This window comes from Elgaria multicarinata, chromosome 20, assembly GCF_023053635.1.
Source record: "Elgaria multicarinata webbii isolate HBS135686 ecotype San Diego chromosome 20, rElgMul1.1.pri, whole genome shotgun sequence".
Lineage (NCBI taxonomy): Eukaryota > Metazoa > Chordata > Lepidosauria > Squamata > Anguidae > Elgaria > Elgaria multicarinata.
Genome location: NC_086190.1, coordinates 7,800,186 through 7,825,064, shown reverse-complemented (window position 1 = coordinate 7,825,064; position 24,879 = coordinate 7,800,186). Strand labels below are relative to the sequence as shown.

Here is a 24,879-nt window from a genome sequence, read left to right as displayed (position 1 = left end):
CCAGCGCACCAAGTTGGTCGAACAGACTTTCGCTGCTCCAGCCCCACTCTCATTCCTCTATTCAGAACTTCCTTCTTATTTTTGCTTGCTGTACGAGGTGCCCAACCGATGAAAAGCGAAATCACTGAACTTTAGATGACAAAAACAAAGCGGGGAGGGGGGAAGGTGCCCACGTCCATCAGAATGTCCATCAACCACAAGAACCAATGAACTGGAGGGGGAAGGAGAAGGGGGGCAGGGTGGGGTGTCGATACCAGGAAGCATGAGCCTGCGTGGTGTAAAGGTAAACAAGGCAAAATAGTGCAATAACACATGCACATGAAAGTGACCAGTGCTTGATGTGCTAATGAAACGGTGGTGGAAATCGCAGACGCTTACCAGGAGGAAAAAATAGGTATGTTGGAGCTCTTTGACCACAGATTGCATTTGAGTCTGTGTTTGGTTCTGGGAGGTGCAAATAGTTTAAATTCTGTTCAGAAATGAACTGAAATGAATTTCTCATACATCCCTACTCGTGGCTCCTTAGCTGCAAGGGACACACTGAATTGCTTGTAAGGAAGCAATCAAGTAATTTCAAGGCGATGCGGCAAGTGAGTGAGTTCCTGTGTTTCCGTTAAATTGCAGCATTAGATAAGCAAACATTGCAGTAATGAAAGCCAGGCTGGGACGAGCTGAGCCAAGGAGGGGAAATGCTTGCAGGACAGACAGAGAAAGCAGAGAACTGGAGGAAGGCAGCAGAAAACCTGGCTGAGATATCAAGGGAAGGCAGGGCCCATGGGGACAGGGACAGGGACAGGGCCCATCCCAGTAAAACAAAGTGTTCACCAGAACTTTTGTTTTTAAATGGATACTGTTGTTTTTATGTTTTTGATGGTTTTAAATTTTGTATACTTTTTTAATGTTTACTGTTTTTAACTTTTGTAAACCACCCAGAGAGCTTCGGCTATGGGGCGGTATATAAATGTAACAAATAAATAAATATAAATAAATTCCTTCTCAACACTAAGTAAGTTGTTAAGCAGATTTTTTGCCAACCCACGACAATTTGGGATAGATTATGTAAATTTGGTCCTTCTTAACCTCAGAACCTGCACCAAATGGGTCCAAAACACCCCAGAGGACAACCAGTGCTAATCCAAACAGACATTTAATCCCAGCCAACAAGCATCCCCACAGACATGATTGTAAATAAGAACCAATTTATTGTAAAAATTGTAAAATTAAACAAATTGGCATGGTGGTTATATGTATATAATCTCTGTCTGTGGTTACAAGAAAAGAGAATGAAATGCAAACACAAGATTAAGTACAAGAATTGCAACTGCAAAAGCAGGTATTACAAATTTAGTTAATAAGATAACAGCTTCAGCTTCTAGCATTGTTATGACAACTCCTCATTATCCGCTTCTGTTTGCTATGTGCGGTTTAAAGCTAAACTAAACACTCATTTGACTATACTAAAATATTGCAGTTAACCCTCCTTACGCTTTCTCTTAGCTTACTATCTGAATCTAAAAGCCCTGGCGGCCTGTTGCTTTTGTAAAAGGGGTGTGGCCTTAAGGGGTGTGGCCTCATTGCTCAAGGGGTGTGGCCTCATGGCTCTCAGCAACCCTGATTGCTCTCAGGGTGTGGCCTGATTGCTCAAGGGGCGTGGCCTCATTGGTCTCAGCCATTGCTGTTGGGTCTGAAGGGGTGTGGCCTCATTGCTCTCAGGGTTGTGCCCTCATGGCTCTCACCAACCCTGATTGCTCGTTGACCCAGCTGAAGCAGAAGTCACCCATCACAGCGGCACCATATTTTTCTTGATTGTCTCCCCGATTTCTTTCTCCAACTCAAGAACAGCATCAGAGTTTTGATCAGGGAAGCTGAGAGTATGTTCCCAATAGTATAACTACTCTGGGGGCTGCAGACATCAGGAGGGTTGTCCAGATTTCTCAAAGAGCATGGGATGCTACTGCCTTACGCAGTTTAAGGGTGCTTAGCCAGTGATACAGGAACCGATAACCTGTTTCCTTCAGGTGGAGGTACGCTACACCCTTCCCCACACACACTCCGCTCACCTACTCAAATCAACCTCGGAGGTTCTGCACCTTGTCTCCCTGCCTTCAGCAATTCAGCAAGTGGGGTTTGAGAGATGGGGGCTTTTTGTTTGTTTGTGGAACCTTTAGTATTTGTGGAACGCCCTCCTTGGCGAAGCCCTCCCTGGCTTCGTCATCACTGACCACCGTGCTCCATTTCCTGGAAGCATCCTAACTGGATGATAATCACGAGCCCTGGCTGGAATCTTTTAACATGTGGAGCTGTCCTTGGAGAAACTTCTGTTGGTAGAGAATAGAGCTGCCGGGATTTTGATTGGCCTATTCAGCTTCTATCTCGCCAGTGTTAAAAGAATCCCACTAGCTGCCTGTCTGATTCTGAGCCCAATTCAATTCAATTTCTGGGCCAGTGTGGTGTAGTGGCTAAGGTGTTGGACTGGGACTCTGGAGATCCGGGTTCTAGTCCCCACTCAGCCATAGAAACCCACTGGGTGACTTTGGGCCAGTCACAGACTCTCAGCCCAACTTACCTCACAGGGTTGTTGCTGTGAGGATAACATGGAGGGGATGATTATGTACGCCGCCTTGGGTTCCTTGGAGGAAAAAAGGCAGGATATAAATCCAATAAATAAATAAAGTGACTAGCCCAAAGTCACCAGGTGAGTTTCTATGTGGGGATTTTCAACCTGGTCCAATGCGTGAGCCTTAACGTGGTGCCCTCCAGTTGACCATTGGCTATACTAGCTGGGGCTGGTGGGAGCTGATACACCATGTAAGCAAGGGTGGGCAACTTTTAGCCTTTCAGATGTTTGGGGCTGCAGCCTCCATGATCATTCACTAGAACTGGAGGGACACTATTTGCCCACCCCTGATGTAAGGGGAAGGTTGAACTAACTTAAACTGACTGGTTTTCTCTCCCTCTCCCCCCCCCTCTCTCTCTCTCTCTCACACACACACACTCTTTATATCCCACCTTTCTTCATACATAGATTATAAGATGGCATAAGCTGAGCCTGCTTAGCTTAAGCAAGTTTGCAGCAACATTTCCCATCATGCCTGATGACTAGTAATCTTGTGCCCTCGAATCATCACCTGTCTGGTATGACATCATCCGCCAGAGTCACCGGTCAGTTTCTTGTGAGCCAGTTAAAGCAAGCAACATTTCAAGGGTGTATGTATGTATGTATGTATGTATGTATTATTATTATTATTATTATTATTATTATTATTATTATATTATTTTATTATTATTATTATTATTATTTTATTATTATTATTATTACTATTATTATTATTATTATTATTATTATTATTATTATTATTTTATTATTATCCCGCCTTTTGCCCAATAATGGGCCTCAAGGTGGTATTACAAAGTTTAAAACATACGTTTTAAAACATAGGAAAAGAAATGTTAAAAAAAAAAAGTTTAAAATTCACAACAAAATTATAAGTCAGTAGGGGAATAAAACAAACAAACCAGGGGACAGGCCCTCGCCTTGGTGTCGCCCCCTTCGGAGGTGACCCCACTGGTGGCGGACCCGCCCCCAAAGGAGCCTGCCTCTTAAGCTCCCAGTCCCAAAAAGATGTTGTAGCTGGGGGTGAGATGGTTCTGTGCTGGGAGCCTGAGTCTGCTAGGAGCAATAATAGAGGAGGCCTTTTCTTCTGTGGGTCATCGGTTTGTCGGTCATCGGTTTGTCTCTTCTGCCCCAAGTGCCTCAATTTAGATGTGGCATGATTGAATGCAATGTGACAAGTGAAATGCTTCTTCCATTCCGCCTGATGGATGTCACGTCATTCCCCATCCCTAAACCCACCTGTGCAGCAGGCAGCTGCGGATGCATTATGGGTTGTAAAGCTGAGCGAAGAGAAGTGACCTGGCCAAAGGGGAAGGCCAACATGTCAGACGATCTCTCACATCAAAGCTGCTGCTGCCGCCTCACCTTCGCTCTGCATCTTTCCTGAAAGTCCGAGTGTGCTGCAATGGCCTCCCACAACATGTAGTTGCAACAGGCCTGGCACTTTCTAGAGGTGCTGTGTGGAATTACTCTCAGCGTAGATTCCCTGCTTAATAACATTGGTCATCACAAAAGAGAGCACATGAGTCCCACAGTTCCTGAGCATTCATAAACAGCACGAGCCAAGATAACAGAAACCAAGGAAGCTCAATAACAACCAACAGCCCTAGACTGCACAAATTTATGCCTGGTTTTTTGGTGTGTGTGTGTGTATATATATATATATATATATATATATATATATATATATATATATGCTGATGTTGCATCTTTTGAAAAGCCGTTTTATATGATTAGTTTCACCTTGATCTGCTAAAAGAGAACAGGAATTTCTTGGAGGGGCCACTTTTGGCAGAATTTGTCTCCCAATAGATATTGGGGTAATTGAAGTCCCCCATAACTACTACATTGGATTTCCTTGAAAGACTGGCAATTTGCTTATCAAAAGTTTCATCCTCATCTTCTCTTCGATTGGGTGGTCGGTAGTAGACTCCGACTATCGTGCTCCTTTTTCCCCTTGCCCCATTTATTTTAATCCAGATGCTCTCAATGGGGCTCCCAGGCTCATCTGCCTGTATTTCTGTGCAGGGATAAATATTTTTAACATATAGTGCCACTCTGCCTCCCTTTCTATTTCTTCTGTCCTTTTTGAACAAGTTATACCCTTCAGTCGCTGCATTCCAGTCATGGGAGTCGTCCCACCAAGTTTCAGTGTCAAGTCATATTTGCCTTCATGTATTAAGTGTCCAAGTTCGTTCTGTTTGTTTCCCATACATGCTATTGTTTCCCATATCCACCAGATCAAGAGAGAATACAACGGTTTTAAAGGACAAACCCCACAATGACCCTGTTCAGATGACATGCTAAACCACGGTGGTTAAGCATTTTGAGCTAAACATTATAGCTTAACGTGTTGTGAGAACCATGATTTAGTTGGCCTGTTCAGATAACACACTAAGCCATGGTTTTGAAGCAAAAGATTGAGGGGAGACATGATAGCACTCTTCAAATACTTAAAAGGTTGTCACACAGAGGAGGGCCAGGATCTCTTCTCAATCATCCCAGAGTGCAGGACACGGAATGACGGGCTCAAGTTAAAGGAAGCCAGATTCCAGCTGGACATCAGGAAAAACTTCCTGACTGTTAGAGCAGTACGACAATGGAATCAGTTGCCTGGTGAGGTGGTGGGATCTCCCACACTAGAGGCCTTCAAAAGGCAGCTGGACAAGCATCTGTCGGGGATGCTTTAGGGTAGATTCCTGCATTGAGCAGGGGGTTGGACTCGATGGCCTTGCAGGTCCCTGCCAACTCTGCTAGTCTATGATTCTATGATTAGTGAGCATGTATAAATTGTGGCTATGTAGCCACCATGGTTAGGAATGGTTCACACAACACACTAAGCCATGTTTCACATGACACGCTAAGCTCTAACTTTTAGCTCAAAAGGCATAACCACTGTGGCTTAGCGTGTCATCTGAACAGGGTCAGTGGGTCACGTGAACTATGACTAACCCTGTTGGCTACATAACCATAGTTTAACCATGCTCAATAACCATTTGCTGCAAAAGGGTTTGTGGCCTCACCATGGTTAGCGTATTGTTTGAAAGGTCCTCAGTGATAGTTGTGCAAATCTTTACCAAGTATTTTGGGCTTCAAGAATTAATGTATATGGATAGTGCTCTCTGAAACTTCTCTCAAACCAGACATCACAATTATGGCATTAAAGAATATGGTTTTTTAATTGTTCAAACAGTCCAAGGGAATAATAAGCTTTAGTTAAGATGAGGCAGATCACAAACATTTCTAAATACACACAAGTTATGATTGCTAAATGTACAATGAAGATAGTAGTAGCAAGCATATTGATAACAAAGTAATACCTAGGTTCCGCTCAATCTACCAGTCATTATCAAAGGTTCATATTTACCTCAATGGGAGACATTGTGGGCGAAGCCAGCCTAAGCATGTATGATAGATTTCTCATTCTCTTAGGAAAGATGAAACCCTGGCTTTTTATAACCCCCATAATGCCAATGGCCTCATGTTTTGTTTCCCACCTGGTCATACCACCATTCCCACTTTTCTCAATGTAACCAGGCCTGCCACTGTTCCCAGTAACACCCAGATGAAGGTATTTTTATTTAACTTTTATTTAAAAACAGGTATCACTTCTATGTTAAGCTACATGCGGCTTCCAGCACTTCACCGACCTGTTCATGGCAGCCTCCCTCCATTTCCAAGAACATGTTCCATTACTCATAGTTATCTCTCAACGCCTGCATACAGAACACGTTGCACATACACGGTACAGTAAACTTGTATCCATTCTACATGCTACGAGTAATATTCTGCTACAGAACAGATGGCCTCTGGAGGAGGTGAGCTCTCCTCTGTTGGAGGCATTGAAACAGAGGCTGGACAGGCATTGAGCAAGTAGTTGGACTAGATGACCTTCATGGTCCCTCCCAACTCTGTGCTGACTGAATGGGACCTTCGTGTTCAGAAGCAGTATTCTGAATACCAATTGCTGGGTACTGACTCCCTCTGTTTGTGTATGTGTGTGTGGCTGTTCAGACAACACACCAAGCCATGATTAGGCCGCTAATCCTTTTGCAGCAACTCATTAGTGAGCCTATTTAAACCGTGGTTATGTAGTCACCATGGTTAGGAATGGTTCATACGACTTGCTAAGCCATGTTTCACATGACACGCGGAGCTATAATGTTTAGCTCAAAAGGCGTAACCACTGTGGCTTAGTGTGTGTGAACAGAGTCAGTGTGTGTGGAGAGAGAGAGAGAGAGAGAGAGAGAGAGAGAGAGAGAGAGAGAGAGAGATTGCCTTCATGTTACTACCTTTTGTCTGTGGGCTTCTGAAAGCATCTCATTAGCCAATATGTGAAATACAATGCTAAACTAGACGGACCTTTCGTCTAATCCATCACGGCCCTTCTTACATCCTCAAACATGATATATAGAACCTCTCTGTTTGGAGGACAAGCGCGGAGCGGACTTCATAACCACAGCTGTACACAACGGCTGCTCTTGCTGAGCTGAATTTGGTTCCAGAACGCCAGCTTTGGGGATGTTTCCTCGGGCAATTATACAGCAGTGGGAGTGCTGGTGGCTGCAGACAACTCCCTCCCGCCTGAATGGGACACGGTGCAACTCACAGCTGGACCTGAGCTCCAGGCAAGTTTGTAATGTTCACGGAGGAAGGTAGAACATGCTGGTGCACCGAAGACACCAGTGCAGTAATTATTGATGGCCTCTGTGTGAAGGGATGCTTCTGTTCACTCCTTCAGGTTGCTAAAGTGCCTCCAGGGGAGGGACGGGAGAAACAGCCCATGAAATCCTTTAGGATGGAGATATTAGACACGCTGAACACAGGAAGCTGCCTTACATCAGGTCGGAGCGTTCTGTCCATCCGGACCAGTTTTATCTGCTTTGATTTGCAGCAGCTCTCCAGGGTCCCAGGCAGAGAAGCATCATCTCCTGCTGCTTGATCCTTTCAGCTGGAGACACCATGGATGGAACCTGGGACCTTCTTCATGCAAAGCAAGTGCTCCACTGAGATAGCTAGGCTCCCTCTCCACAGGATAAGCTGAGTGGGAAGAGAGGTGCTGGTCCTTCCCGGGCTATAAGAACATCAGAAGAGCCCTGCTGGATCAAACCAAGGGTCCATCTAGTCCAGCATTCTGTTCACACAGGGGCCAAACAGCTGTCGACCAGGGAGCCACAAGCAACAGCACATCTCGCTCATGTACCCCAGCAACTGGTACATATAGGATTACTGCGTCTGCTACTGGAGGTAGCACAGAGCTATCAGGATTAAAAATCGTTGATAGCCTTCTCCAGGAATTTAACTACTTCTTAAAGCCATCCCAATCAGTGATTATCACTACATCTTGTGGTAGTGAATTCCATTGTTAAACTATGCACTGTGTGAAGAAGGACTTCCTTTTACCTGTTTGAATCTCCCATTAATCAGCTCTAGGTTCTAATATTGAGAGAGAGAGAGAGAGAGAGAGAGAGAGAGAGAGAGAGAGAGAGAGAGAGAGATGCCTCCCTGTCCACATTCTCCACATAGAGGAGAGGAGATCTGAAGTTACACTCATTAAAAATCCTTCTCCTGGGATCACGGCCTGCGCTCCACATGGGAAAACCTTCCATATCATTCAGATGGATGAGAACATCACTCTGCTCAGTGGCAGCAGGAATGGCCAAACAACTGAGTCCAGAAGTGAAGGCATGATGGCAAAGCAAACTTTACTCAGTTTCAAAAGGCATCCACAAACGCTCTGACACAGGAACTGAATTCCCCCTCCAGCTGCACTCAAGAAGTAAGCAGTTCTGGTTAAAACAGCAAAAATAAATAAATAAAATGGTTCTGCCGTACTAGTAGGCAGTGTTCTCTGTGTCCAGGGAGCCTGATGAGCTCTGTACCCTGAGTGACCCATGCCATTACATCTGTAACACTATAAGAGCATAAAATTAACCCGTTGGTGCAACTTGCTATTAGTGGGATCTCCAACACCCAGCCCGTAAATCAATTGGGTTGCCCATTTCTTTGATTTGAAAAGTCAAGCAGTTCAATGCCTCTTCCATTCTGTACTCCCACTATCCCTGAAAGGCTCCACCCTTCCCCAAGTGGTGGTGGTGGTGGTGGGAGGAATCCCTAGCATGCAGAAAAGGGCAACCGAAATAATCAAGGGAATGGATTAACTTCCCTATAAGGAATGGTTGCAGTGTTTGGGGCTTTTCAGCTTTAAAAAAATGTAAGTTGAGCAGGGAAGAGGTGAGTCATGATAGAAATATAGGACATTATGCATGGTGTGGATAATTTCTTCTCCCTCTCTCATAGTACTAGAACCCAGGGCTATCCAATGAAGATAAATGGTGGGAGATTCAGAATAGCTAAAGGTAACAACCCTGGGGAGCTACTAAAAATCAGTGTAGATAATATAGCGTTAGATGGGTCAGTCTTTTAAGGCAGCTTCCTATGTCCCTGTCAGATGTATTATGCCTGAACTCAAAAGAAGAGAAACTGCATGAGAAAAGAAGAGAAGGCCAGCAAAGAAAAGGCCATCCAGAAGGACAATAGATGCAGTGCAAACCTGAGTGCATTGATACATTCCCATTCATCTTGGCAACTCAGTGAAGTACCACTCTCATGCTCTACATGAGAAATTCATTGCATGCTTGTGACTGGCCACTCAGAAGTTTATGAGTCCTTTACACAACGCTGTCAACCTCCAAGACACCTCCCACACTTTCCCCCAGTAATCTCGCTTTTAAACACACACACACACACACACACACACACACACCCAGAGATAATACAGTATTTAAATTATCAGGGGTGTATAATGGTGGAGTAGCTCTATAATTCCACCACCAGAAGGTGCTGTTTCATTGAACAGAATAGCATTACCGAGAGGAGGTAATGTGATTTCCATTCAAAATCACATGGTCACTGTCTAAAGGAGCCAGTCACAAACACGGAAAGACTCCAGAATAAGAAAACCCGATAAGGGTGTGGTCCCCTCCCCTTAATATAGAGACAACGGTAGTTCCTTTCGCTGCAACTTGTGCCTTTTAGACTGCAAGCCTGAGGGCAAGAACTGCCGAATCGATTCTTGTAACCCTTTCTAGTGTAGTATTTAATGTTTCTTATATCTGTAGAACACTCTCCAGGCATTATACAAAGAGTAACCTTTATTGAGTAAGTCACTCAACTGCCCTCCAATCCCAGGTGAATGCCTTTATACAAATCACTGTAACACTCAATCAAGTTAATTGATACAATTAACAGACAATCATTGCATCTAGGAGCCTTTTGACTGAAAAGAAGAATAAAAATGCTTTGAATAAATAAATATGTTGGACCGTAGCTCAATGGGAGAGCACATGCGTGCAACGTTTGCACGTTCAACCCTGACATCACCAGGTAGGGCAGGGCGAAATGCTCTCTGAAACCCTGGATGAACTGCTATCAGACCATGGAGATAATATGGAGCTAGACGGAACAGCGGCCAGTCTCGGTATAAGAAAGGTTCTTATGAGGGGAAGTGACGTGCTGGCCGCTTGCTTCCCTCAGACAGCAGAACCTGTGGCATTGTGAGGAAAGTGGGCAGATCCAGCCGTGGCTTCCCACTTTAATCATTCAAGGTTCAGTGGGTTGTTTCCAAACTCACAATTCCCTTTCAAGAATGGGCCTTCTCTTATGTTTCACTTTCTTCTCAGTTCTATATTTTGCGTGTTTGTAGACTAATATTGAAGATTCTAGATAGACAGGAGGCTCCAAAAAGAATGTAGAGTGGAGCTACCAGTCATCCTGCCAAGTTACCTGAGCCAAGCAAAATTCATACCCTGTTTTACAGTCATGAGTTTGCAAATGTTCACATTTAGCGCTTCACAGAATATGATGCAGGCTCATTCCGCCCCTTTATTATGGCTATGTATTAGCACTGCCTTTTATAGCACTGTGCTGTATTGTCTGGAATTCTAGCTGTGTGGTTGTTTTTTAAAGTAGAATTTTACACACATTGGATACCTTGCATATTTAGGGTAACTATTTTATAGCTGATGCCAGTGAGTGATGTATGTTACTTTCTGCAATTGTATATGTAACAACTATATTATTATTATTTATTTATTTATTTATATAGCACCATCAATGTACATGGTGCTGTATAGAGTAAAACAATAAATAGCAAGACCCTGCCGCATAGGCTTACATTCTAATAAAATCATAATAAAACAATAAGGAGGGGAAGAGAATGCACCAAACAGGCAGTATAAAAGTCAGAGCAAAATCAAGTTTTAAAAGCTTTAGGAAAAAGAAAAGTTTTTAGCTGAGCTTTAACAGCTGCGAATGAACTTGTAGTTCTCAAATGTTCTGGAAGAGCGTTCCAGGCGTAAGGGGCAGCCGAAGAAAATGGACAAAGCCGAGCAAGGGAAGTAGAGACCCTTGGGCAGGTGAGAAACATGGCATCAGAGGAGCGAAGAGCACAAGCGGGACAATAGTGTGAGATGAGAGAGGAAAGATAGGAAGGAGCTAGACAGTGAAAAGCTTTGTAGGTCAACAGGAGAAGTTTATATTGGATTATGGAGTGAATTGGAAGCCAATGAAGAGATTTCAGAAGTGGAGTAACATGGTCAGAGCGGCAAGCCAAGAAGATGATCTTAGCAGCAGAGTGGTGAACAGAAACCAATGGACTGATGTGAGAAGAAGGAAGGCCAGTGAGAAGAAGGTTGCAGTAGTCCGAGAAATATTAGTGGAAGTGTCTCAACTTAGAATATATGTCTATATGCTCTCTATACGTTCATAAATATTGATTGTTGTCATTGTTATTTTGGGTTGTTTTTTTTGTGTGTGTGGTGGTGGCGTGGACACAATGGTGGGTTCTTTTGACCTTTCCAGAACCTTTCCATCGGTTACTTTGTGGTGAGGATCTATCTGGCATCTGTGCTGAGCTCTACAGGCACCCCCACACTCCACACTGCCCACCTCAGGATGATCTCCAGTTTAGCACTCATCCTGAGGTGGGCAGCGTTGGGGCAAAGCGCATCCTGACGTGGACTGTATTTGGCCTAGAGAGCTCAGAATAAGATGGGGAACGTTGAGCATGTTTCTGCCTCTTTAGCTCTACCCAGGTGGTAGATCGCCCTAACACTGCCTACTTCAGGTTAGGGCTCAAGCATCAGGCCACATTTTGAATCTTTCTAGCAGATGCAACTGGCTTTGGCTAAAGGGGACAGGATTTGTAATGCCTCTTCTCCATCCCTCCCCTGGAGCAAATCCCATTTCAAGCCCCATTAACTGGGAGAAGAGGGCACCGACTGGGCAAGTTAGCTTCTTATTCAGAGGCCGAGAGGAGTGATGGAAGTGATCCTAGCTCAGGACAGTGGAGGCAGAGCTTTGTTTCCATGCTGGGTTTCAGTCAGAACAAGCTAGAACTCTAAAGAAGCTGTCTAAGGTGCTGAACCTATTTTGGGGATAGGGTTCAGCACCTTAGACAGCTCCTTTAGAGTTCTGGCTGGTTCTGACTAAAACTCAGAATGGAATCATGGCCCCACCAAAATCAGAGCCACCAGCCTCCACTGGTTCAGGACCATCTTGGGTATTTATTTATTTATTACATTTTTATACCGCTCAATAGCCGAAGCTCTCTGGGCGGTTCACAAAAATTAAAACCATAATAAAACAACTGATTCTATCCATTCATTTGGGGTAGGACAGGGAGGGGATGGATTTCTTCCATTGAAGTTCCCCCACCTTTTCTCTTAGAGACAAAAGCAGACATCGCTTGACCGTCACCAGGATCTGCACCCATAATCCCTGCAGGGCTTCCCTCCATGAGAGAGGAAGCCAGGCCAGTGCCAAGGGCAACCAAAGAGGGCTACAGGAGGCCCTAAGTTGCCAGCAGCTAATTCAGGGGCATTTTTAAAAAGTGCACATCTAAAGGTGTGAATGCAGCAAACACCTGCATACAGGTGAGTTAGCTGCATGCATCTTAAGTGAGGATTGTCAGGCAGGGAGTCACGGTGGAAATGTGCACTTCGTAGGAAACCCAGGTTTGCTTTTGGATAATGTGGGAAATGACCTTCAGACTTAGACCATCACTGGATTTGCAAAGGAATGGTGGCAGTAAGTATTCCAGATGAACGGTGCCTGATGCCACGTGAAAGCAGCCTCTGTGACAGAGGGGCTGTAGTTTAGCGGTAGCTCAAAGCACCTGCTTTGAGAAGAAGCTCCGCCTCTGCTCTGAAGAAGACCACCCACATCCTGGGTCTGAGGATCTGCCCTCTGGCCCCTGGAGATGGGCACGGGATGGACATGGCGGGCAGCGGCCCAGAGGGCCACCTCGGGAGGTGGAGGGCTCTCCTTCCCTGGCGGATGGCACTCAAGCAGTCCTGTTAGGACTGCTGTAGTTGAATCCTGCACTGCAGGTCCTGTATTGAACAAGGGGCTGGACTAGATGGCCTCTGAGGTACCTGCCTACTGACTCTATAATTCTATGGTAGAGTATCTTGGATCAGCTGTACTCCTCAGGGCCCATCTCGGGAAGGTGACAGACTGGGGCAACGACCACCCTAAACAGAAACAGGGCTGCACTACATTCCCCACAATGCAAACAAGGCCATCAGACTGAGGTACAATCCTGACCATGGGGCTGGAAAGGGGAGCCAAACCTCAAGGCAAGGCTGGAATGCTGCAGGGCTCCCTCCCTGATCTCTCTCGAAGGACAGAAGCAGATCGCTGATGCCAGACCAGAGCAAAGGCTGGTCTTGTCCAGAGCGGCCAACCAGAAGCTCCCGAGAAGCCCACAAACCGGCCAAAGGTGACAGCTCTTGGTCATGTTGTCGCTGCCCAGCAACGGGTACTCAGGGGCATCTTTACTGCCTCCGAGCATGGAGTTTCCATGTAGCCATCATGGCTAACAGCCACGGCTCAATCCCCTCCTGCTCTGGTCCCTTTGAAGCGCCATCACGGGTTCGTCTTGTGGCAGGGAGTTCCACACATGGATCATGCCCGGCAGGAAGAAGCCTGCTCTCCTCGGTCCTGAAGGCGCATCCCATTGAACAGATGGTCTGAGTCGCGGTGCTCTTGTGCGGGAGGCCGTTGTCTCTTGGAGGAGCCCCCCTGAATCACGACGTCCAAGGTCTCCTGAGCCCCCGCTCCTGTCTCCCACAGTGGCCGTGCAGGCGCCTGCCTGCAGCGCAGTCTCCACGGGAAGGGGACGGGCAGCCCTCCCCTCTGGGCCTCCGGCGCCCTGCCTCGGAACACCGGGGCTCCGCCGAGCTCTCCGGACGGACGAGCAGCTCCTCGCAGGGGAAGCTGTCGGGGAGGGAGGCAGCCGGGACGTGCCGCGCTCTCGGGACGCGGCTCGCCAGGTGCGCGGAGGCGCCTTGGGCGACGCGGCTCCCGAGACCCAGCGCGTCCCCCGTTCCAGGTCGCTGGGCGAGCCCTCCCCAGCCCGCGCAGGAGCGGCGGGAGGGCAGCGGCCCCCGATCGCCAGCCCCCCGCCGACGGGCCCCAGGCTGCGCGCTCGCTCGCCTCCGACTCAGCCGGCCTGGCGCGGTCCTCGCCGGGCGGGCGGAGGGAGGGAGGGAGGCAGGGAGGGCTGGAGAGAGGGAGGGAGAGGCAGCCCTCCTTCTCCGCTCGCTCGCTCGCTCGCCGCGCCTCCCCTCTCGCCGCCAGTCTCCTCCCCGCGCCCCCTCCCCTCCCGCCGCCTCCCCTCCCTCGGCTCGCCGCGCCTGCCGGCCCGCCCGCCCGCCTTTGCAGCATCCTGAGCCATCCCGGCAGGCAGCCCAGCGCGCCTCCCTCCTCCCGTCCAGCAGCCGCGGCTTGGCCAGCGCGCCAGACGGGCGGGCAGACGGACGGAGCGAGCGAGCGGCCAGGCAGGCAGCGAGCGAGCGAGCGAGCGGGCCAGGCGGCCGGCGGGCGGGCGGGCGGGCGGGCGAGCTGGCGGCGCCCCCCGACCCTCCCCTTCCCCACCCCACCCCGACCCTCCGCCCCTGCTCCTCCTCCTCCTCCTCCCGCCGGCCTCGCTGCTCGCCTCGGCTCTCCATGGCCGCCTAGAGCCGCCGAGAGCGCCGCGCCATGGGGCCGCCGCCGCCGCCGCCGCCGCCGGGCCCGGGCGCGCTCCGGCTCCTACCGCCGCCGCCGCTGCTGCTGCTGCTGCTGCTGCTGTGGCCGGCCGCCGCCGTGGAAGGTGAGTGAGAGCGCGCGAGCGAGCGCGGGAGGCGGCGCGGCGCAGCGCAGGACCAGGATGCTGCGGAGCCGGGAGGGCGGCCCGGCCCGGCCCGGCCCGGCGCGCGGGGGGCGGGGGGCGGGGAGGGCAGCCCGGGCGGCGCGAGCCGGAACGGACGGGGTCCCGGGAGCCCGGCGTGGCGGCGGCGGCGGCGCTGCCTCCGGGCGATGGCGTGCGAGCGGCTGCCGCTGCCCGCGCGGGGTCCGGTCCGCGCTGGAAGGCCGCTTGGCCTGGCTGGCAGCGGCCAAGCGCAGAGCGGAGGGCCGGCGGGCTCGCTTCGGGAGGCGCGGCGGGGCCGGAGGCCGCCGGGCGTGGAAGGCGGCGGGCACGCTGCTCCGGAGGCGACGCTCGCCCGACGTGGCTGGCGGGCAATGGGGGGCTGTTGCGCGGCGGCGGCGCGGCGCACCCGGGGCAGCTGGCGCGTGGCCTTGGCGGGGCTGCTTCGCTTCCAGCGGCGTGGGGGGCTTTGTGGTCGGGCGGGGGGAGGCCAAGGACGGCCGCGGCGGCGGCGGCGGCGGCAGGGCGATGGCCTCGGCCCAGGCTCGGCGAAGGTGGAGGTGGGGATAAGCCTCCCTCCCGGGACAGCCGGAGTGGCGGTCGGAGGCGGCGGTGGCCTCAGCCCGTGGCAGTTGGCGGCAGCCTGGTTGGGGAGAGGGCGAGAGAGAACGGGCCGCCAGCCCCGGCCAGCAGCAGCCCGGCCCGGATGCCCTCACGGATCGACCCAGGGCGAGGTGCAGATGTGCTCAGCTGAGGGCTGATGTGAGGGCATGGGCCGCTCTTGCTGGCCTGCAGGAATGGTCTCCGCTCACGGCCACTACCTGGTGCTGGGGACTGGTCGCCCTCGCTGAACGTTGGCTGTGGACCTCGAGGTGCTTCTGCAGACGCCAAATGCCCCTCTTCTCCTTCCCTGCCCTGTTTGCTGGGCGGCCGGTGGGAGCATGGAAGGAACCATGTGGCATGGAGAAAGTGCCAAGGACCCCCGACTCCTTGGCCGCAACAGGCTCGCTGCCGTTGGTCCGAGCTTTCTTGTACTGCGTTGGCAGGAGCCGGCCGAGCCCAGCCTTTTGACTTCAGGCTCCCTACGCTGGCCACGAGTCCATGATCCTCAGGCCCGGGATGCCACCCACCTAAGGCACGGCCTTTGTTCCGTGAACGTGGGAACGCATCCACTCTCCACGGAGCCTGCTTCTCTGCACCCAGATGCCTTGTGGTGAACTGGTGCCAACCACAGACGTCAAACCTTTCCTTCATGATGCTGACGGAGTCCCTCTTTCCCAGGGAGATGGATTTGTGACCAGAATTCTTATCCCAATACTTGGGGGTTCTGCAGAGTTTTACATACTTGGGGAGCTCCTGAGTACTGGGCAACAGAGCAAAAGAGAAAAGGCACCTGCTTGGGGTGGGGCGGGGGGGGGCGGGGGGGGAGCAACCAGTGCAGAGTCCATAAACTCCAGTTGTCTGTGGCTTTAGATTCCTCAGCCCTGGCTTCCTTCAATTTCAAAAGGCCAAGCCATACAGGATGCTGGAGATCCACGTCTGGTGGTACCAACGTTTTGTTTGTTTGTATACTTTAAAGCAACGCAGTGCCCCTGACTGGGGCAGGGAGTGCTTAAACACCTTTTCTGTACTGTTTTCCTAGGCTAAAAGTCCCACCCCCATAGATCGCTATTAGTCTTGCAGTGAGGGTGGGTGGGAAATACAGGCATAATACAGGCACCTTTTTTAAAAAAAATATGATTTCCCTCTGCTGTAGGAGTAATAGCAGCGGAGTGTGTATGTGTAATATAGGTCCAGCACGTTGGTATGGCAAGGAGCATCACATACTTTCCCCCCTTTGCTGCTGCTCCAATCAAAATTGGAACCCCCAACAGCTGTTGTAAAGTGGTAAATGCTCATTCATGTGGGGGATTTGTGGTCTGATTTGGCCTCAAGATTCTGTAAAAGCCCCGACCCCCCCCCCCCCACTCAATGTCAATATGGATACCCAAGGAAGGCCAAAATGGGCAAGTGTGGGCGATAATGCCATATGGGCAAAAGATAATCACAAAACGTTTCAATCCGCATCGATTGTGGTGCTTTGAGTATTGGCGAAGCACTTTGGGGCTTTGGGTGAGATGCGAAATGCATCCTTGTCAGGTGATTTGGCAAGACGGGATGCTGAATTTCGGTTTGGAGAGATAGCGAATGCTGGTTTAGTGGAGGACCAGTGTGGGAGATGTATAGGGAAACAAAGGGAGGGCTACATAGATGGGCCTGTGTGCGCATGCTGCCCTCTTGCGCCTTGGAAATTTTCCAAAATGGTGGAGCTCTGCATGATGGTCTAGGAGAACAGGGGGAATGCAAGGGGCGCCATTTCCTAGGAGCGTGGTCACAGAACTCGAGCAGCACGAGATGTCTGGGTTGGCTCCGTATTTCTTCCTGTTCTGGAAGGGAGTTGCTCAGTGCCCCCAGATCAGCTGAACCCAAATTCTTAGAGCCAATAGGAATGAGACATGGGACGCCTCATCTTCCAGCATTTTCATTGTTGCCTTAAAGCCACATGGTGGCCTCCGAATTCTTTCAAAGCAGCAGTGTTGGGTGTGGTATGAACTATTTCCCCTTGCACCATACCTCCACGCCCCCCAATTATGTATTCCTTTCCTCCCCAACACAGAAGCAGCTATTAGCCTTGCAGTGAAGACATACAGGCACGGGATGAAATTTGGCTCCCCCCCGCCCCTGTGGGTGCTTTTACGTAAAACTGAAATTATGAAAATAATTGATTAAAAGAAATGATCTTGTGCATCTCATCTACGTGGGCTCTCTAAATTTGCCTTGGGAAAGGTTGATGTTGTACATTAAGCAAATATTTGAATATTCATTAGTATTTTGTATTGGTAGCTGTCATCCAATGATATTTTATTTCAGTATAGGTACATTTGGTAGCTCTTGTGTGATAATCTCTGCCTATATCTGATAACTGGCACATAATTAATGTAATAATTGAAGGTGTCTGATAGTTGACGAGTTTTCCTTTTTTTGACTGTGTTTAATCGTTGACATGCAATGGGTTTTAGTCTTGAGCATTATTTGATAAGAATATCAGAGCAGGGCAATTGCCTTGCTAGATTAGACCAAGGTCTGACTATTTTGCTTTCAATTGCAACGGTGGGTGGTCAGATATCTCTGGAAAACCTTCAAGTTGAATGTGAGTTAGGGATTACTGAAGACACCCAATTATTTGAAGTAGTTAAAACAAAAAGGGATTGTGAGGAGCTCCAAAAGGTTCTCACCAAACTGGCAGAAGGGGGCGTCAAAATGGCAAATGCAGTTCAGTATAATCAAGTGTAAAGTGATGCACTTTGGGGCAAAAAAAATCCAAGTTCACATATATGCTAATGAGATCTGAGCTGGCAGTGACTGGTCAAGAAAGGAATCTTGGTGGATAGTGGGATGAAAGTGTTGACTTGCTGGACAGCAACTGTGTAAAAGGCAGATTCCATGGTGGGTGTCATTAGGAAAGGAATAGAAAATTAAACTGCTTGTATCACTCTCCCCTTATACAAGCTATGGTGTGACCACATCTGCAATAATGTGTACATTCTGGTCACTGCAGCAAAAAGGGATATTGTAGAGCTGGAAAAGGTGCAGAAAACGGCAACCAAAATGTTCAAGGGGCAGAAGCAACTCTACTGTCAGGAAAGGTTACAATGTTAGTGGGGTGCATTAGATTTTTTAAAAAAGTTGAGTAGGGGGAGAAGGTATAGAGGTGCAGTAAATGATGCATGGTGTGGAGAAAATGCATAAGGAGACATTTTACTCCCTGTCTCATAGTGCAATAACCCAGTGGGGCCATCCTATGAAGCTGAATGGCAAGAGAGTCAGGACAGGTTAAGTGAAGTATTTCTTCACATAGTTAAACTATGGAATTTGCTACCACAAGACATAGTGATGGCCACCATACTTGGATGGCTTAAAAGGGGAATAATAATAATAATAATAATAATAATAATAATAATAATAATATATTTATTTATTACCTGCCTCTCCCTCTGGATTGAGGCAGGGAACAACACTAAATACAATACATAAAATTATTTAAAAGAGCATATAAAACCAATACAATATTAAAATAACAATCACAGCATCTTAAAATTCTTCGGTTTAAAATTCATCTGAGTAGGCCTGCTGGAAGAGACTAGTCTTTATGGTTGTCTTAAACTCAAAGAGAGCATTCAACTGACGAATCTCCTCCGGCAGGCCATTCCACAGTCTGGGGGTGGCAGAAGAAAAGGTCCTCTGGGTAACAGTTGCCAGCCTAGTTGTGGCTGACTGGAGTAAATTCTTCCCAGAGGACCTGAGTCTGCGGGGCGGATTGTACGGGAGAAGCGATCCTGCAGGTAGCCTGGACCCAAACCATGTAGGGCTTTAAAGGTGATAACCAACACTTTGTACTTCGCCCGGAAACAAATTGGCAGCCAGTGAAGTGATTTTAAAGTTGGTGTAATGTGGTCACCCCTAGGTATACCAGTTACCAGCCTGGCTGCCATATTTTGAACTAGTTGAAGTTTCCAGACTAGGCACAAAGGTAGCCCTATGTAGAGCGCATTGCAGAAGTTGAGCCTCAACGTTACCAGTGCGTGCACTACCGTCTTTAGGTCTTCCGAATCTAGGAAGGGGCGCAACTGGCGTATCAGCCGAAGCTGATAGTAGGCACTCCTGGCTGTCATATCTATCTGGGCTGTCATTTGGAGCGACAGATCCAGAAGCACCCCCAAGCTGCAAACGCGGTCTTTCAGGGGGAGCGTAACCCCATCCAGAATTGGTTGACACCCTCCCCAAACCCGGGTTAGGGCCATTGACAGCAAGCACCTCCATCTTGTCTGGATTCAGCTTCAGTTTTTTCCCCCATCATCCAGACCACTACCGCCTCTAAGCATTCATTCAGAGGAGACACACTATCCTTAGCTGACACCGTTGTCCAAAGCATAGAGAAATATATTTGGGTGTCATCAGCATACTGATAGCACCCCACCCCATGCCTCCGTATAATCTCTCTCAGTGGTTTCATGTAGATGTTGAACAGCATTGGGGATAGTATGGCGCCTTGTGGTACGCCATACAACAGCTCCTTCTTTGAGGAGCAGCTATCCCCAAGCATCACCATCTGGAACCTACCACTGGAGCACACTGCCCCTGATTCCCAATCCCCTCAGGCGTTCCAGAAGGATACCATGGTCGATGGTATTGAAAGCACCAGCAGGGACCCGGTCCCCCTGTCTACACTCATGCGGAGATCATCCATTAAGGCAACCATAGCAGTCTCAACTCTGTATCCTGCTCTGAATCCAGTTTGAAATGGGTCTAGAAATCATGGAAGCTATGAGTGGATACTAACCTTGATCTATATACTACTCCTGGGGTGCCTCTATATGGCAGTTTCTGAGGAACATGAGTTGGAGGATGCTGTTGTATTCATGGCCTGTTGTGGGCTTCCAAGGGGTCGCTCTTGGCCTTGGTGTGAATGCAATGTTGTACCAGATGGACCTTTGGTGTGATCTGTTATCGCGCTTATATTCTTATGTTCAGGCAATAGGCTGTCCCCAAATTGAATTTGGGCTGCTTTTTTTGTATATCGGCCCCTGAAGTTCCTCTTGCCCCCTGTACATTGAGGTTCTTCTACAGGAACACTCAATAAAGACAGTAAGCCCCATTGACTTCAATGGGACATACTCCCAGGTAGGTGTGTATTAGGATTGCAGCCTTAAGCACCAACCAGCAAGACCTTTAAACTGAAACCCGTTCCTGCTGGAACCTTCACATCCCCTTTGGCTATGATTTATGCTGGTGTTCTTAAATGAATGGATTTGGGTTCTAGTCCTACTTTTTGTTCTGCTTTTTGCCTGTAAAAAGGTCTCATACTGCAGAACCCTGTCACTGATGGAGCCTGAGAGAAATCCCCCTTCAAAGCAATCAGTGTGCTTTGAGGACTGCCATAGAAAACGAAACGAAACTAGCCCAGCCCACAGCTTGTGTAGTTGATGCTTTCGAAGATAACATTTTTGCAGAGCCAAGCATAATCACACATGGAACAGATGGGGAGAGAAAAGGTGATTAGGGATGCAATGTGGTAGATCTCCCATCGCTAGGTATACGTGGTGAAATGTGAATGTCAAAGGGAGACAAAAGCAATTCCGATGTGTGATTCTCGCTGCCTTTGAACTGGGAGCCAGCCCCTAGACTGGTGATAGTTTTCCTTTCTTCCATTGTAGCCAGACATGATCCATGATGGAGCCAAAGGATTGGACTTTCTGTTCCAAAATGTCAAAAACACAACAAACTGCAGCTAAAACATTTTAGCTAAATATTTTTAGCCCTGAAGATCCAGACTTCAAAGGCAGAACCCTTTCATGGCAGAGATGGAAGGTGAGCTTGCTCTTTCACCAGGCTGCCCTGCTATAATTGTTATAAATTGTTATAATTTATAAATTATAACAATTTATATAGTTCTGTATGCATGCTGTTTAGAAAGGAGGAGAGGACAGATCCCTGCCCCAAGGGACTTACAGTCTAGAAACAGACACAAGGAAAGTAGACGGGGGAAGTCAGGGAAGGGTATGCGGTGGTTGCAATTCCCCGTGGGGACATGTGGAACGGCAATGGCCCAGTGGTCCATTGAGCTCAGTGTTGTCTACTCTGACTGGCAGTGGCTCTCTGCTGTTTTAGCTAGGGGTCTTCCCAACCCCACCTGGAGATGGCTGGGACTAAACTAGAGATGTGAAGGCCAGGGTGGGGGCTGGGAAAACGCAAAAAATCTGCCCCACCCCATGTTTCCAAGGACAAACCTGGAAAATGCTTTGTTTCCTTTTTTCCAGATTATCCCATTTCCCCTCAGGCCTTCACATCTCTAGGGAACTGCAAGCAAAACATCTATTCCATTATTTGTTTATTTATTGCTCTTTTTAACTGCCCAGGAGAACAACATTTTCTGGGGGTGGGGCGTGGGGTTTACAATTAAGGGCACACAGTCCTACAATTCCCAGTATTCACCAGGCAGCTTAGGAGTTGTAGGATTTATATCTGACTAAATATGCATAGGAGTGTGCCCTAAAAATAGAATGTATAGAAACATTATATGGTTTAGTTAGTGGCTGTGTTCGGACAACACAGTAGTCAATAGTGAGCTAATAGTCAATTCCATGGTTGATTATTGAGGGGGTACTCCCCACACGACATAATTATAATCAACTGTAGTGTGGATTAAAGCTAACATCAAGTTGAGTATTAGGAGAAGAGAAGATTGAGGGGAGACATGATAGCACTCTTCAAATACTTAAAAGGTTGTCACACAGAGGAGGGCCAGGATCTCTTCTCGATCCTCCCAGAGTGCAGGACACGGAATAATGGGCTCAAGTTAAAGGAAGCCAGATTCCAGATGGACATCAGGAAAAACTTCCTGACTGTTAGAGCAGTGCGACGGTGGAATCAGTTACCTAGGGAGGTTGTGGGCTCTCCCGCACTAGAGGCCTTCAAGAGGCAGCTGGACAACCATCTGCCAGGGATGCTTTAGGGTGGATTCCTGCATTGAGCAGGGGGTTGGACTAGATGGCCTTGTAGGCCCCTTCCAACTCTGCTATTCTATGATTCTATGATTCTAGTCAATGGTGTGTTTGACTGACACATCCCCAGCCCTCTCTTCCCCTCCCTCCCAGTGGTATCCCATCAGCCATTGAGAGTTCTACTGGCTGGACTAGAGTGGCAGCCACCATTTTGGTCGCTCTTAGCAGGGGACTCTGTAGTGGCTGAAAATAAGCAAGTAGGTGCAACAAAATAGTTAATGTTGCCCGGTACACGACATGATAACCAATGGTTGTCCAAATAATCAACTTTGCACATTGTTGGTTATTTGCATTGGTTATTTCAGCTGAATAACCAACCATTGTGGGAAAAAGTCCTGACAAATGATGCAATAACCAACCATTGACTATTTAATCCATTGTTGACTATTTAACCCACCGTTGGTTATTGTGTCATCTGAAGCCCGTCACTGCCTAGAAACTGTCAAAGAGGATGCTGTGTGAATTCCACAGTTGAGGTGCCGCAGTGAGATGCCCTTGCTATAGAGGCAACAGGCCAATAGCAATATTGTCTGTAGCAGGGGGTATCTCCCTTTACCCACAAATGTGTTGCCAGAATCCTTGAGAGGGCTCTTTTGCTTATCTTGCCATCAGCAAGGATTTCTATGCATCAGCATTTTCCAACACGAAACCCCAGCTCGAGGGAGCAACAGTACTGGATAGCCATCCTGCAGCTGATCTCCTCAGTGACCTTTGCCAGCATAAATACTAGCCCTATGCATACGGTGACCCTATGAAAAGGAGGACCGGGCTCCTGTACCTTTAACAGTTGTATTGAAAAGGGAATTTCAGCAGGTGTCATTTGTATATATGGGGGACCTGGTGGAATCCCCTCTTCATCACAACAGTTAAAGCTGCAGGTGCCCTGCCCTCTTTTAATTCTGGTCACAGTATAGCTGCAGTATAGCTCCTGCAGCTTTAACTGTGGTGATGAAGAGGGAATTTCACCAGGTGCAACATGCACACAAATGACACCTGCTGAAATTCCCTTTTCTATGCAACTGTTAAAGATACAGGCGCGTTGTCCTCCTTTTCATATGGTCACCCTACCTATGCAGGAATTTGTGTACACAGGTGAGGACTGAGACATTGGGGGGGGGGGCAAACTCAGGGCCTGTCCCCAATGTCCTCAGGCACAGGGGCTCTTCGAAAGACTGACTTGCCCATATTGAGCCAGAAGGGTTTCTACCCATTTTCTTCTGAACCTGGTTAGAAGTCTCCACACGATTGGGAATATGGGTTACTCATCCAGGGAAAAGGGATACCAGAACACCGCATCACCCCAACATTGCTCCCCACAAGCTGCTTTTCTGCTACTTTAACCCTTCCATCAGTGGTCCCCTTCCATCACTCTAGGCTCTGTACTTTTGGGGTGGGGGACTGTGATTGGGCCATTGGCACAATTGGGAATTGAGTTACCATAAGGGCAGGAAACACGGCAACAAGGGAAATGGTGAGTGTTCATAACCCACCATTTTCAATTTAAAAGACCCTAACGCTGCCATCCTACGCATGTTTACTCAGAGGCAAGTCCCATAGCGTTCGTGCTGGCAGCCTAAGAGAAGTTGTGCCTCAGCCCTGGTTTAATGCCAGTTGAAGACCCCATCCTGCAGCTGATCTCCTCAGTGACCTTTGCCGGCATCCTGTCAGACAAGCTACCTTCCCAACAGTGACAAAGGATGCCGGTGACAAGTTTTATAAGGGAAAGCAGACAGATCTGGGGCTGTAGAACCCAGAGAAAACAAGGCATGTTGATGTCTTCTTCAAAATATTTAAAAGCCTGTCAGAAAGAAGAGGGGAAATTATCATTTTTATATCCGCTGAGGGTAGGACAAAGAAGACAGAACTAGGCTAAGCTGTGGCAGAATGTTCTAAGCCAGAAATCATATGAGCAGCGGGAAAGATTGGTGAATTCCTTTCTCGAAGGGCGTCAGAAGAAGGCTTAACAGGAATGTCTTTTTACACAGCATTTCCCAACCTATTCCCTTCCAGATGTGTCAGACTACACCTGCTATCATCCCCAGCCAGCTGGCAGGGGTTTGTGTAGTCCAGGACATAGAATCATAGAATCATAGAATCATAGAATAGCAGAGTTGGAAGGGGCCTACAAGGCCATCGAGTCCAACCCCCTGCTCAATGCAGGAATCCACCCTAAAGCATCCCTGACAGATGGTTGTCCAGCTGCCTCTTGAATGCCTCTAGTGTGGGAGAGCCCACAACCTCCCTAGGTAGCTGATTCCACTGTCGCACTGCTCTAACAGTCAGGAAGTTTTTCCTGATGTCCAGCCGGAATCTGGCTTCCTTTAACTTGAGCCCGTTATTCCGTGTCCTGCACTCTGGGAGAATCGAGAAGAGATCCTGGCCCTCCTCTGTGTGACAACCTTTTAAGTATTTGAAGAGTGCTATCATGTCTCCCCTCAATCTTCTCTTCTCCAGGCTAAACATGCCCAGTT

The 24,879-nt window shown here is 48.5% G+C and overlaps 1 protein-coding gene across 1 annotated transcript in view; it reads left to right on the top strand.

The window, feature by feature from the left end:
• Positions 1-14,758: 14,758 nt before the first annotated feature.
• The window catches only part of EPHB2 (EPH receptor B2), a 130,628-nt gene continuing 120,507 nt past the window's right edge, over positions 14,759-24,879 (top strand). Inside the window, exon 1 of the mRNA XM_063145377.1 lies at positions 14,759-14,771. The gene's annotated coding sequence lies outside the window, so the exon portion shown is untranslated. The remainder of the gene's footprint in view (positions 14,772-24,879) is intronic.